The sequence below is a fragment of the Dipodomys merriami genome, unplaced genomic scaffold (assembly GCF_024711535.1).
Source record: "Dipodomys merriami isolate MVZ:Mamm:240054 unplaced genomic scaffold, mDipMer1.0.p SCAF_16, whole genome shotgun sequence".
NCBI classification, from domain to species: Eukaryota; Metazoa; Chordata; class Mammalia; order Rodentia; family Heteromyidae; genus Dipodomys; species Dipodomys merriami.
The window spans coordinates 16,473,429-16,488,444 of NW_027202937.1; positions in this window are offsets into that span (position 1 = coordinate 16,473,429).

Consider the following 15,016-nt stretch of genomic DNA (forward strand, 5'->3'; position numbering starts at 1 on the left):
AGTATCTTGTACATCTAATTGTTACAATGGGTCAACCTGTATCCTTATTTAAGCATTTTGTTATTTCCTTTCCCCTCCCCAAATTAGAAAAATGTATATTCAAGATGCAGGGCATCAGAATCAAATACAGTGAAAACAGGGGTTATACCATGGGTATATATACAAAAGAAACAAAAAAATCACACAGTACATTATAAGTACAATAAAAACAATAGCAAGAAAGATAAAACCACTTGTGTCCCTTATCTTGGGGTTCATTTCATTTAGCCTCATCATGCATGGTCATATGTACATAGCTTTTGACCTTTTCTGTTTATCCTAGACATATACTAGTTATTGCAAATAAGGGAAACCATGGGACCTATGTTTCTTTGGGCCTCGCTTACTTCCAAGTCTTGCCATTTCCTAACAAATGGGGCAATGTCATTTTTTCTGATGGAGGCATAGAATTCCATTGTGTATATATACCACATTTTCTTGATCCATTCATCTACTGAGGGGCATCTGGGTTGGTTCCATATCATAGCTATGGTGAATAAGGCTGTGATAAACATAGTTGTGTTGGTAGCTTTAGTATAGCCTTGTTTGTGATCATTCCGGTAAATGCCCAAAAGTGGGATTGCTGGGTCATAGGGGAGCTCTATGTGGAGTCTTTTGAGGAACATCTATACTACTTTCCAAAGTGGTTGAACAAGTTTACACTCCCACCAACAATGCAGGAGGGTTCCCTTTTGGCCACATCCCCTCCAGCATCTGTTGTTATTAGCTTTCTTGATTATAGCCATTCTAACTGGGGCGAGGTAGAATCTCAATGTAGTTTTTTTTTTTTTTTTTTTTTTTTTTTTTGCCAGTCATGGGGCCTGAACTCCGGGCCTGGGCGCCGTCCCTCAGCTCTTCAGCTCAAGGCTAGTGCTCTACCACTTGAGCCACAGCTCCACTTCTGGCTTTTTCTGCTTATGTGGTGCTGAGGAATCGAACCCAGGGCCTCATGCATGCAAGGCAAGCACTCTACCACTGAGCCACCTTCCCAGCCCCTCAATGTAGTTTTGATTTGCATTTCTTTTATGGCTACAGAAGTTGAGCCTTTCTTCATGTGTCTATTGGCCATTCTTATTTCCTCTTCAGGGAAGTCTCTCTTTAAATCTTTATTAATGGGGCAGTTGTTTAATTATATCTCTTCACTTGAACACATCCTGCAGATTCCTGTGGTGTCTAAATTGTTTTTAAAAAAGTATTTTTTTTCCTAGTCCATAAAGCCACATCCACTCAGTGTTCTAAAATGATGATGATGATCGTAAGCTTATCATTGAAGAATTTTTATTTTACAAGCCTCTCTAGGTAAGTGTATTTACTTGTGTGTTCTCACGTGGCTAAAGCACATGTTGCTGCACTTTTAAGGCTCCTCTAATGTTATTTTTGAATTCTTGATTTTGGGGGTCATTCCAAGTCATGGCAGGACTCCCTGTAGTCTTTCTTCAATCTGGAAGGCCAGCTGAGATCACAGCCTGGGGAAGAATGGTGCTGATCACACCCATGCTATTTCTCTCCCAGTACTTTGCCTATACCCTTCTATCATGCTGACTGTTGGGCCTGAAAATAATTGGTTGGAACTGCTACTCACATTTTGCCTTTTATCCAACTTTGACAAGTATACTGCAGCAAATAACATGTACTATAAATGGCTTGATCTAATGAGTACTCTTTTTGGATGTGTAATCCATTGTCCTTTTCCCTTCCTTGAGAAGGAAATTACAATCTTCAAAGATTCTCCTTCCAATTCTATAGAATGTGGGTGCTAATTTGAAAGCAGTCTCATAAAATGGAGGCAAACAAGCTAATTAGAAATATTTATGAGCCTGTTAGTGAATATATGTCTAATTGAAATAACTAAGGCTCTCCCTAAAAGAGAAAAACATGACTTTGGTTGTAAGAATAATTAGGTTGTTCTGTTGCATGGAAAAAAGATAAAATCCTTCCATCTGACCTGATCCATTTTCCCCCCTTGGTTAGACTCAAATATCCCCCTAGAAGGATTCATTAGCATTTTTATTCTTTAATTTTTATTCACGAACTCAGAACCAAACATGTGTATATTTCTTACTCCCCTCAGATAATTACTTCAACTTCTTAGAAATATGGAATTATTACATAAAGAGTACTCAAAGAGTCCTAATTCCGTATCTCTAAGAAACTTAGGTATGTCCTTTGTTAGTAATTTTAAGTTTCTATTGTTTTTAGTCAAAGTTACATGAATTAAAAGAGCCAGCTATTTCTACAATGCATGTTAGTAAAATGAACATATCTATGTCCCATCCCTGTTCTCTCCCATCTCCCCAGAGGAGGCTATATTTTGTATTTCCCCCTTGATTCCATTGAACACTATTGCTAATTATTTATATCTTAGCTTTTTATTGTCCTTGCACTCTGGAAGCTCAGAATTTAGTTGTCCTTTATTCAGATGCCAGTGAGTACCACTCCATGTACATATCCTTCCTATCTCCCTCCCCCCACAGTCTTTGGACAGTTTGACTATAATTTGGACTATCTAAAATTCTTTCTATATGATAATTATTGTATTGGAACAATGCATGGTGGAGTGAAATATTGTATTTGGATTAATTTTGGTATTACCCTGTGTGGGAGGCTCAGGGTATAACAGGTCAGGCTTGTCCTGAGCAAAGTTTAATGATCCACCTAGGTCTTCAGGGCTGATATTCTAGTTGCACTCCAAGGTAGAAGTCACAACTAGATATTATTTTATTTTGGAGTTAAGCCAATATTTTATGATGACAATGTTTAGTCATATATAGAAAGCGCAGAGTTCAGAGAAATCCCATGTACTCAACCCTAACTGGCTAGCCTCCTTCTTTTCTTTCTTCTTCTTTTATTTTAAATGTTATTGTATTGTAAAGATGCTGTACAGAGGGGTTACAGTTACATGAGTAAGGCAATGAGTACCTTATTTGTGGATCATTGTTACCCCTTCCCTTGTTGTTGTACACTACCCCTTCCTTCCTCAGCCTCCCACACTCAACACTTTTCTTCTTCACCTACTTGCATCATCGGTCCTTCCACCCACCTGTTGGTTCATTTGTTTTGCTGAAGTACATGAGAATAAACCAATGTGTTTAGAATGAATTGCCAAAGGAAAATAAGGGACATGAACATCCATATGTACAGTGTCATGATAAGACCTAATACCTATTACTGTTTTTAGGTTTTATGCTTCCCAAATGTGAAGGAATTTGGAAATAAATTAAGAAACAAGTTTTAAATTTATTTTTATTTACTTATATTTTTCTAGTCCTGGGGCTTGAACTCTAGGCATAAGAGCTGTCCCTGAGCTTCTTTTGCTCAGGGCTAGCAATCTACCACTTGAGGAACAGCACCACTTCTAGCTTTTTCCAAGTAATCCACTGGAGATAAGACTCTCATGGATTTTCCTGCCCAGGCTAGCTTTGAACTGCAATCCTCATATCTCAGCCTCCTGAGTAGCTAGGATTACAGGTGAGAGCCAGTAGCATCCAGGTAAAACAAGTTAACATTTAACCTCACATTGCATACAAATGTTTTTAGATGCTTTATTTGAATAAAAATATCTAAAATATTTTATTTATGTTTGATTGCTCTGCTTCTTAAATCCTTACTTTCTCTAGCCTCCTACTCTTTCTTCTCCTCCACATTGACTTAGTGAAGTTTTATTTTATTTATCGATTTTTTTATTTTTTATTTATTTTTAATTTTTTAATTTTTTAATTTTTTTTGGGTCCGGTTGTGGGACCTGAACTCTGGTCCCTCAGCTCTTCAGCTCAAGGCTAGTGCTCTAGCACTTGAGCCACAGCACCACTTCTGGCTTTTTTCTTTTTGCTTATGTGGTGCTGAGGAATCGAACCCAGGGCCTCAGGCATGCAAGGCAAGTGCACTACCACTGAGCCAACTTCCCAGCCCTATAGGTTTTTTTAAAGTGTCTATATTGGAGCTTGAACTCAGGATCTGGACACTGTCCCTTAACTTTTACCTTTAAGGGTAGTATTCTACTACTTGAGTGACAGTTCCACTTGTGTATTTGTAGCTGATTAATTGGAGGTAAGAGATCATAGATCTTCTTTCCTGGGCTGGTTTGGAACAGAGATTCTCAGATCTTAGCATCCTGAATAGCTAGGATTACAGGTGTGAGCCACCAGCAACTGGCTGCAAAATTTCTATTTATGATTTGCTCATTCAGGAGGGCTACCTGGGTCACAGATGATCCTTTTGATTTAATTGGTACTATTAAGAGTAAAGACCTAAATGAATTTTATCTTTCTTCTCTTATTTAAGTCATGATAAACTAATGCTTTAAACTAAATGATTGCTTTTAACCAATTGATATCATTATATATTTGGTGAAATATTGCTTTGTTGGCCAGTGAAGCTCTGTCCACCAACAATGTAAAGACATTGGCCCATTGACTTCCTCAAATTGATGATTAAATCCTTCAAATGAAACATTGTGTTCCCTCTGGAAGTTTATAGAATCTCTGTCCCCAGTGACCTGAAATTTCAAATAATGTCACATTTTTAAAATCTTTTTCTTGGACCTTCTCATCTATATAAATTGGCCCTGTCAGTCTGCAAATGTGTCTTCCACTTCTTGGAATTTAATTATGATGGTTGATTATTTTCCCTGGGTTTGATCCAGGCAGGGAAAATACTTTTGAAAATAATTTCTGCATGGGTTTGATCCTCAGAACTACAAAAATATACAAAACCAAACATCTGTTTGACTATATGCTTGTATATCTATGTATGTAAGTATATATATATATATATATACACACATACATATGTGTATATATACATATACACACATATACATATGCATGTGTATATATATATATATGTATATGTATATATTTTTAGTATCCTGAGGGTAGGTTTGCTGGATCATATGTCTATATTGCTGAATCAATGTCTATATTGAAATTTTGAGGACTTAAAAAGTGTTTTTATTTTTTATTTTTTTGTCGGTTGTGGGGTCTGAACTCTGGGCTTGGGCACTGTCCCTCAGTTCTTCAGCTCAGACTAGCACTCTACCACTTGAGCCACAGCACCACTTCTGGCTTTTTCTGCTTATGTGGTGGTGAGGAATCGAAACTAGGGCTTCATGCATACAGGGCAAGCACTCTACCACTGAGCCACCTTCCCAGCCCTAAAAAGTGCTTTTAAAAGAGAGAATGAAGCTGGGAGCTGGGGGCTCATGCCTATAATCCTAGCTACTCAGGAGGCTGAGATCTGAGGATCATGGTTCAAAGCCATGTCAGACAGAAAAGTCCCTGTGAGACCCTTATCTCCAATTAACCACTCAAAACCTGCAAGAGGAGCTGTGGCACAAAAGAGCACTAGCCTTGAGCAAAGGAGCTCAGGGGCAGCACCCAGGCCCTGAGTTCAAGCCCCACAACAGACAGACATATATATATGGAGAACCATGAAAGAGGTGACACTGATCAAGATTCATTACATTCACAAACTGACATGTTGAATTGAAATTCCTTTTACAACTACTTAAGACTAATAAATAGAAAATTAACTTTTGAAAGTTTGAAAGTTTATATTTTCCTTTTTGGCATATAAAAAAAGGACATGGAAGAAGTGGTGCTGTGGCTTAAGCAGTAGAGCGCTCGCCTTGAGCTGAAAAGCGCAGGGACAGTGCCAGGGCCCAGAGTCCAAGCCCCATGACCGACCCCCCCAAACAACAACAACAACAACAACAACAATAAAAAGGACATGGACAGGTGCTGGTGGCTCACACCTACAATCTTAATTACTGAGGCTAAGATCTAAACATTGAAGTTCAGTGCCATCCTGGGCAGACAAATCTGTGAGACTCTTATCTCCTCCTAACCAGCAAAAAGCTGGACGTGGAGGTCTGGGTTGAGTTATAGAAAGTCAACTTTGAGCGGAACCCCCCCCCCCCCCAAAACTCAAGGCCCTAAGTTCAAGCCCCAGTACCAGCACACAGTTTCCTCACACTATGACTGAATCATGCTCTTGCTGACTTGATTACCAAAATGATTGTTCTCTTTGAAGCAGAAGAGGATGGATGCTAGGATGGTGGCTGTATGTTGGTAATAGAATGTTGCTGATTTAGTTTGGTGATCCTTTGATTTGGTGTTGCCACAAGCCTAGAATTTCCAGGAAAAAAAACAAAACAGGACATCCAGTTAAATGTTTTCCCCTTTTTGTTTAGGATAAGTATATCCCAAGTATTTCATAGTACATGCTTATTATATTAAAAAATACTTATTGTTTAGCTGAAATTCACATTTAACTGGGGCTCTGTATTTTAATTGGCCAAATCTGGCAACTTTCTTTGTTTTTTTTTGTTTTGGTTTTTTTTGGGTCCAGTCATGGGGCCTGAACTCTTGGCCTGGGCGCTGTCCCTCAGCTCTTCAGCTCAAGGCTAGTGCTCTACCTCTTGAGCCACAGTGACACTTCTGGCTTTTTTCTTTTTGCTTATGTGGTGCTGAGGAATCGAACCCAGGGCCTCATGCATGCAAGGCAAGCGCTCTACCACTGAGCAACCTTCCCAGCCCATCTGGCAACTTTCTTGAGAGCACCACATAACTGGGAGACCCTTAATTTTCTTTGCCATGTTTTCAGCACATGCACTCACTGTCTGTGGCTGTTTCTTCTATATAACACAGCCAGGTGGCTCTCATCTTCCAGGAGGGTAGTACCTGCTGAGGTCCAGGGAGCAAGCCTATCCAGTGAAAAACTGTGATGGAGAACACTGGAAGACCTTGAGGGAAACCGCCATGTTTAGTATCTGCTTTGCACAGTTGTTCTTTTCCCAGAGTTCCTGTGGACATATAGTGTAAGTAGCACACAGGACTGAGCTGGATCCTTAAAGATGCCTGTCCACTCCCCAAGGGGTTGGATTGCAGAAACAAGCCAGAGTGGAAAGCCTCACCTGTGAACGGTGTGCACCTGGGAGGTGCAGGGGCAGGGTGTTAGGACAGGGGGAACAGAGTCTTGGAATGAGATGCTGAAGAATAACAACTTCTCCTCTCCCCAGCTGTTCAGAGGACTATATTCTTAGGCTTTCTCTGTTGACTGGCCATTGCCTTCCTGTCTACTTTGCAGCTGCATGACCAGAATGGACTTGTGTACTCCACCTGGAGTTCTTGCTCTAGCAACTTCTGCCCCCTAGTGAATTTTTCTCCCCACTGTTACTTTCAGCTCTGAGGCTTTCATAGACCTGAAAGTAGTCTCATTTTTATCTTTTAAATTCTTTTAAATTCAGTAATTATGACCATGACAGCTGCTAGGTGAAGTTAGGCAAGTTTCATCAGGCCCAGATTGGCTTCCAAATGAGAGCTGATAAATGAAATTACGGCTATCCATGGAGGAGTGGATGAGAAGTAATGGTTTGGATGCTTGTCATAATGTCATCGAAGCACAAGCGATACTTTTTTTCCCTTTCTCATTCTCTATTTCTTTTTTTTTTCTTTTTTACAGATGAAAGGATTCTTTATATGTTCTCTCCACCCAAGCCTCCACAAGGCACTGTCCAGTGTATTGTAGGAAAGGGGTGAGCTGTAAAAAGCATCTAAGGGGCCAATCTAGATTTTTGAAGCTTATTTTCTTTTTGACAGCTTTAAAGGGCCTTTTAAAATTGCCAGGAGAGTAGATTCATATTTTTATCATTCCACCTGCATAGCATTTTAGACACATTTATATTCCTGAAAGCATAATAATACATAACATTTAGCATTTAATTTATGACTCCTGCCACATCTGGTATAAAACTCCTTCTGAAGCAATAAATCAACCTCTTCATGTCAAATTGCCATTCATTCTTTGACCTCCTCCATAATTTATGGTTTGTGAGTGCAAAATGGGAGACGCAGCTTAAATCAAGTGGATTTTAATTAACAATCTTAGAAAATTCAGAAGAATATTTGTAATTTATTCATGAGAGGAAAGGACTTTGTTGCTAGCAAGGCAAAAAACAAAAACAGCTCCTTTTCCTGGGCATAAAATGAAATATTTCTGGATGCTTCGAAAGCTCAACATAAAGATTTTTCTCTACTTTGAGTTTTTTTTTTTTTTAAAGCACAAAGTGATTCTGATATGGAAAGCTGTCCATTCTCCTAAGATAGAATCCATTTTCTACAGGAGCTTTGAGGGAAGAGAGAGAGAGAGAGAGAGAGAGAGAGAGAGAGAGAGAGAGAGAGAGAGAGAGAGAGAGAATGTGTGTGTGTGTGTGTGTGTGTGTGTGTGTGTGTGTGTGTGTGTGTGTGTGTGTTGGGGAGGGGGGAAATGTAACTACCTTCTGCTTAGGATAGCCTTTAACAGAGTTGCCTGGCTGCTGACATGGTGCCTTTCATGTCAAACAATTTTATTTCTAAGCTTTTCACAGTGTGTCCTAAGTAGCGTCTATTAGCATTGTCCTGTCCGTTGCCTTGGCAACAGAGCTGGTCAATTTAGACACCATTTAAGAGCTGTGGAAAAAAAAGCAACAGCCAGCAGTGTGATGGACGAAATTATAGAGAACAAGCTGAATACAATCTTTGCTGCAGGAGATGCATTTTCTTCCAGGGCCCATTTTATTTTAATTAAAATTGAAAAGCTCTTTTTTTTTTTTTTAAACAGGCCCCAGATCAAGCCCAGGCTAGACTAATCTACTGTACAAAGATTGCAACTGCATTCCTTAATGTTATCTCTTTACCCGGAATAGATTGCTTGCACGTTTACAAATAAACAAGAGAGAGAACTTAGGGGCCTTGTGGGAGTTTCTTGTCCAGCTGCAGAGTAAATATCGGATGGAGAGACATGATTCTTTTCATGGCTGGAGTTGTGTTTAAGTGGAGCATGAGAGAACCTTCCAGCTGTCCCAGACAATGCTTATAGCTTATTGTGCAGACGAAAATAAACTTCTGTTTATTTATGATAGGCTCGTCTGCCATTTACCTCATTCCACTTATGGTAGTGATAGGTGGCCATTTTTCCCCCCAGTAACCTTACATAGATCATTTTGAAAATGACCCAATTGGGAATTTGGAAATTTTGGGCAAGAATGATGTAATATATGTGTAACTCCAGTATTTGGGAGCCTGAGTCTGAAGCAGAAAAATCATGAACAGTCTGGGCTACAGAGAAATAGAGAGCGGGAGTGGGGGAAGTCAGCTGCTGGTGCTTCTCACCTGTAATCTTAGCTACTCAGGGAGCCAAGGTCTGAAGATCCTGATACAAAGGCAGTCTGGGCAGGAAAGTCAATGAGACACTTATTTCCAATAAAGTTGGAAGTGGAGCTGTAGCTCAAGTGGTAAAGCACTAGCTACTTTTGAATAGAAAATCTTAGGGACAGTACCCAGGACTGGTGTGCGTGCACACACACACACACACACACACACACACACACACACACACACACACACACACACACACACACACACACACACACACACACACACACACACACACACACACACACACACACCAGCAATAAATATACCAGTTTGTAATTTTCCAGGAATTTTATGAATTTTATGTTGGTAGTTGGCTTTGAATCTGTGATTGAATCCACAGTTTTCTTGTGTATAGAACTAGACAGGCCACAATTTAGGAATGGGGTGTTCTTCTTTCCCTGTACAGGAAAAAACAGTTTTTAAATTGTATATATTTGCAAATAAGATTATTTCGATCAGGACTTGACAGCATCTCTAATATCATATTCACCTTAAGAAAGTTGAACAAGGGTTTTTGTACTTATGAACAGGGAATTCCTTTACTTCTCCCCTCTCTTTAAAATATTTTGGTTAGCATCAAGTACTTATATAAAGGAGTTTCATTGAAATATCTCCATAAATGCTTTCATCAAATTTACTTCCACTATTATTGTTTCTTAACCCTTTGCTTTCCTTTTTCTGTTGTTGTTGTTGGTTATGAGGCTTGAACTCTTGGCCTGGGTCTTGTCCCTCAGCTCTTCAGCTCAAGGCTAGCACTCTACCACTTGAGCCATGGCCCAACTTCTGGTTTTATAGTGGTTTATTGGAGATAAGAGTCTCATGGACTTTCCTGCCCCTGCTGGCTTTAAACTGTGATCCTCAGATCTCAGCGTCCTAAGTAGGTAGGATTACAGGTGTGAGCCACCAGTGCCTGGCCTCCTTTCCTCTTTTTAAGAACAGTTTATTGGTTACATCACATTATCTTTACCTGGATATATAGTTCCTATACTATTCATCCTTCATTACTCTTTTGGTTCTAAATGTCAAACAGGTTCTCCTTTACATAGTGCCACATTATTAATATTGTTGTTATTATTATTATTATTTAGGTCTATATTCTACACATCAGCAAAAGCATGGATTATATATCTTTGTGAGCAAGACTCAATCTTATCAACTTGCTGATATCAGGTTCTGTCTGTTTTCCTGCGAACATCATGATTTCATTCTTCTTTATGACTAATACTCCATTATGCATGTCTACATCTCACATTCTCTTTATCCATTCATTCTTCATAGTCCTGCTTATTCAGTGGGAATACACTGGGATATCTTGGGGCTTGTATCTAAATGACTCCCTTCAAAAGGAATGCTGGAAAATAATGACTGCCTCTTCATTGAAAGTATTTGAAGAAATATAAATTTTGCCATTGAAAATGTCAGGGAGGAGTCATGCCTCAGTAGGATGTGAAATTTGGTAGCAAAGTCCAATTTTACACTGATGTTCCATCCTGTCCCTGAAGATGGACAACAGTATGATTTATTTATTTTTTTGGGGGGGGGGTCGGTTGTGGGGCCTGAACTCTGGGCCTGGGCGTTGTCCCTCAGCTCTTCAGCTCAAAGTGAGCACGCTACCACTTGAGCCATAGCACCACTTCCGGCTTTTTCTGCTTATGTGGTGCTGAGGAATCGAACCCAGGGCCTCATGCATGCAAGTCAAGTACTCTACCACTGAGCCACCATCCCAGACACAACAGTATGATTTCTAAAGCATCCCAGTGGGAAAATCACCCCTCCCATCCCATTCATTTTATTTGCTACAGTTATCTGGGATCAGGCCTCCCCTCTTTCTACTGGGCTTCCCTTTTTTCCCAGGGAGAGAAAACAGAACTTTTGCGAACCATCTTACTTATGAATAGATGAACTCTACAGTGATCTCGCGTTCATGAAAGTTCTTTTTCAGTCATTCCTGGGATCATCGAGTTTCTCAGATTTCGCTGCCCTTTCTGATTTACTTCACTGGGCACCAGCCTGAATCACATTTTCCTTTGAATGTGTTAACTGGGGCCTTAACACCATTCCATGGGGACGATCATGGTGCAGTAACAAAGATGCCAATTAATGCTGATGGTAAAGGGGAGCAGCAGGGTCCACTGGTCGTTTTCCCACAAGGCATGCAAGAACTGAGAGATCCATAGGCTGACATTTCCGCTTTGGTATTTACATAGAGCATTGCACTGTGATTGATCAGGAGGAGCCCCCTACATGTGACAGAGTGACAGAGGATAAGGGCAGATGCCATTACCATCCGTTATGGTAATGATTTGAATAGACACACCACCTCATGTCTGCAGTTCATTAAATCCTATGACAGTATAAACATCTGGAGAATACCCCTGGGAATGGCCTTTGTCAGGTCTCTGTGTCTTATTGGGAGAAGGGACAGAACTCCTTGGGGAATGTGGTTTCTGTAGAGAACCACAGAAACTGTCCCATGTAGATCCTGATGTTTATTTATTTATTTTTATTTGTTGACCCAAGGAGCCTCAGACTATGGAACATCAGATCTGTGCCTCGTGAATGGCACACAGTGGAATTCTGGCATCCTTTTGCATTCTTCTAGAATCTTCTTCAGTGTCTTGCCTCTGAGTTTTCTGAGCTGTGCGTCTGATTCATCGAATCCTTTTGAATAATGACCTCCGCCAGCCTCTTGTTTTCTCACCTGTGAAATACAGAACCTTCCAAATTCCTTCTCTCAGTGGAACGACTCTTCAGAAATGATTTGCTCTCCAGAGAGAAACATGTCACACAGCCATCCAGGATTATAGTTGATTCCACACAACCCACATGTTCAATTTGTGTGGTTCCTGCCTGAATGCATAAACAAACCTCAATGTTTCTTGAGGGTGTTTACCTGTGAGGGGAAATTGGTTCCATTTCTGCATAAACAGTATTCAGTGTGTCTTTATCATGCCACTATCTTTCTACAGTAGTATCTCTGAGCTTTGGCAAGTTAGCATTTGGAGGTGGACAGTTCTTGGTAGTAGGAAGCTATCCTGGGCATTATAGGTGGGGTACTAGCTTGGTAGTTAGTAGATGATGCTGGTGCATTATTCCCCTTCCTCCCCTACCTATCCTGAGTTGTGAAAAGCAACTATGTCTCTAGACATTGTCAAATGTTTTCTCAGTATGCAAAATTACTTCTTAAGGAAGGACCTTATTTAAATTCCCTGGTGGTCTTCAAGGTTTGAGGAAGTCTTGGAAACAAAGCCCTATTTTTATGTTTGAGGATTTCTTGTGATGCAATGCCCCAGAGAATGTGTTTCCTTCTCTAGATTGTTGCTGCATTTCATAGAGAACAAACAAGGAAATGGCTGCTTCAGTATCCTGAGCCTTAGGTAAGTAAAGACTAAGGAATGACTTTGATTTATTTGAAGTCTCTGCTTTGACAAGCAGATGTAGTCTTGCTGAATGAAATATGGCTTCCTCCACCAATGGATGTTATATGCTCTGGAAAAATCTCTTTGCTCTCAGTGGCAGCCCAGTAGTTAGTTTTGCCTCCAACAAACATACTCATTGATTACTTTCATGTTCAAGGTGTGGTATAAGGCTTGACTTGATACTAGATAGGCCTGGTTTGTAAACAGAGTCTAATCATTGTAATTAAGTAACAAAATAAACAGGAAGGCCAATGGATGAAATGTCTAAGAGTTGAAGCATTGTATCTACCACAGAAGCCAGTGCAAAAGTTTTGTTTGGTTTGTTTTCAGTTTGCTAAAGGAGTGTTGGGCACACTTTTTGAAAAGCCTAAGTCAATGTTATTGGACGAGTACCTTAAAGGAACTAGATATTTAAAAATTAAAAAAAATAATTTACAAGGGTTTTTTGTTTGTTTGTTGTTGTTGTTGTTGTTGTTGGTCATGGGGCCTGAACTTTGGGCGTGGGCGCTGTGCCTCAGCTCTTCAGCTCAAGGCTAGTGCTCGACCACTTGAGCCACAGCACCACTTCGAGTTTTTTCTGCTTTTGTGGTGCTGAGGAATTGAACCCAGAGCCTCGTGCATGCAAGGCAAACACTCTTTCACTGAGCCACCTTCCCAGCCCCAATTTGCAAAATTTTAATCATGTAAATTTCTCAAACAAATTGCCATGATTACAAATGTGGTGTGCCCATTGAATATAATTTACTGAATGTTATTTATATTATTTTTTGTGCTGGTCTTGGGGCTTGAATTCAAGGATTGGGTGCTGTCTTTGAGCTTTTTAATTTTTTGGGGGGGTCCGGTCATGGGGCCTGAACTCTTGGCCTGGGCGCTGTCCCTCAGCTCTTCAGCTCAAGGCTAGTGGTCTACCACTTGAGTCATGGCACCACTTCCAGCTTTTTTCTTTTTTTCTTATGTGGTGCTTGAGGAATTGAACCCAGGGCCTCAGGCATGCAAGGCAAGCACTCTACCACTAAACCAACTTCCCAGCTCCCTAATTTTGTTTTTTAAATTTAAGGCTAGTATTCTAGAGTTACAGTTCCATTTCCAACTTTTTGGAAGTTTATCAGAGATAAGAGTCTCGTGGACTTTCTTGTCTGGGCTGGCTTCAATCCTCAGTCCTAAAATCTCAGCTTCCTGAGAAGCTAGGATTAAAAGTGTAAATAATTTGCACTCTACTGTAGAATACTTTTTGAAACTAGAATTGAAGTGACAGATTCTCACTTTCAGAAAGTTGAGGTGAATTAGGAGGCTCCAAACAACCCCATACCTCTCTTTGGCAACCATAGCAGAATATAGAAACGAATACACTAAGGTTTTATGTATGATTACTCATCAGTCAACTAAATAATTTCTTAATATCCATTCCAACACATCAACTCACAGACTATTAGCTTCCAAGAATGAGGGCTTCTCAGGTATGGGAAGCGGGCCCCACAAATGTAAGTAGTCTAAGTTCTCAGTTACCAGGAATTAATTTAGAAGGGAAAATGTGGGTTCATAGGTATGCTCTCTTAAGCCTTTTGGATGTAGTAGGGATGAGGAAGTTCATGGCTGGAAGAGAGAAAGACACTTGAAAGACCAGGCTCCAGAATAAGAATACTTTTACCTCTGCCTAAACCTGACATTCAATCTAGCACCCGAATTTTAAAATAAGACAGATGGAAGTGGCTAAAGAATGTTGAAAGGGGTGACACTGATCAAGATATATTGTATTCCTGAACTGCTTGGTTAAATGGCATGCCTTTTGTACAACTACTTAAAGATAATAAAAAATTCATCTACATACAGCACAGTGCTCTCAAGATGTAGGTAATATATGTGTTAGCTATATACTGTTATGAGTATTGAGAATAGCAACCTAGGATTTGGATACACATCACAAAAACAGATTGCTTAAACACAAATGATTTTTTTTTTAAATCACAGCACTGTTATCTTCAGATGGTTGGTTTATTGCCATATTATATCATTTAAACTGAGCTGTGAAATTTGAGGTTTGATAGTTTACAGTCTCATCTGTGATCAGTCAAATGTGTGCTCCCATGAGGTCAGGGCACAGCCTGCATCTCTTTGCCAGGGCTTATTTCTGCAAGCCTGTTCTCAGAAAGAAACATCTTCTTTCAAGCCCTGATTTTACCGTGTTACAAATAGCGTTTGTCAAGTGAAGATACTGCTCACCTAGTGGATAAAACAATTTGGTATAATCAACGCTTCTGGAGTAATGACTCAAGGCAAATCCTGTAAATGGGTTGTCCAGTTGTTTGCCTTTGAGAGATTGGCTATGACTTTGACCTTTTGAGCTCAGTTGTTTGGTCAGATGTT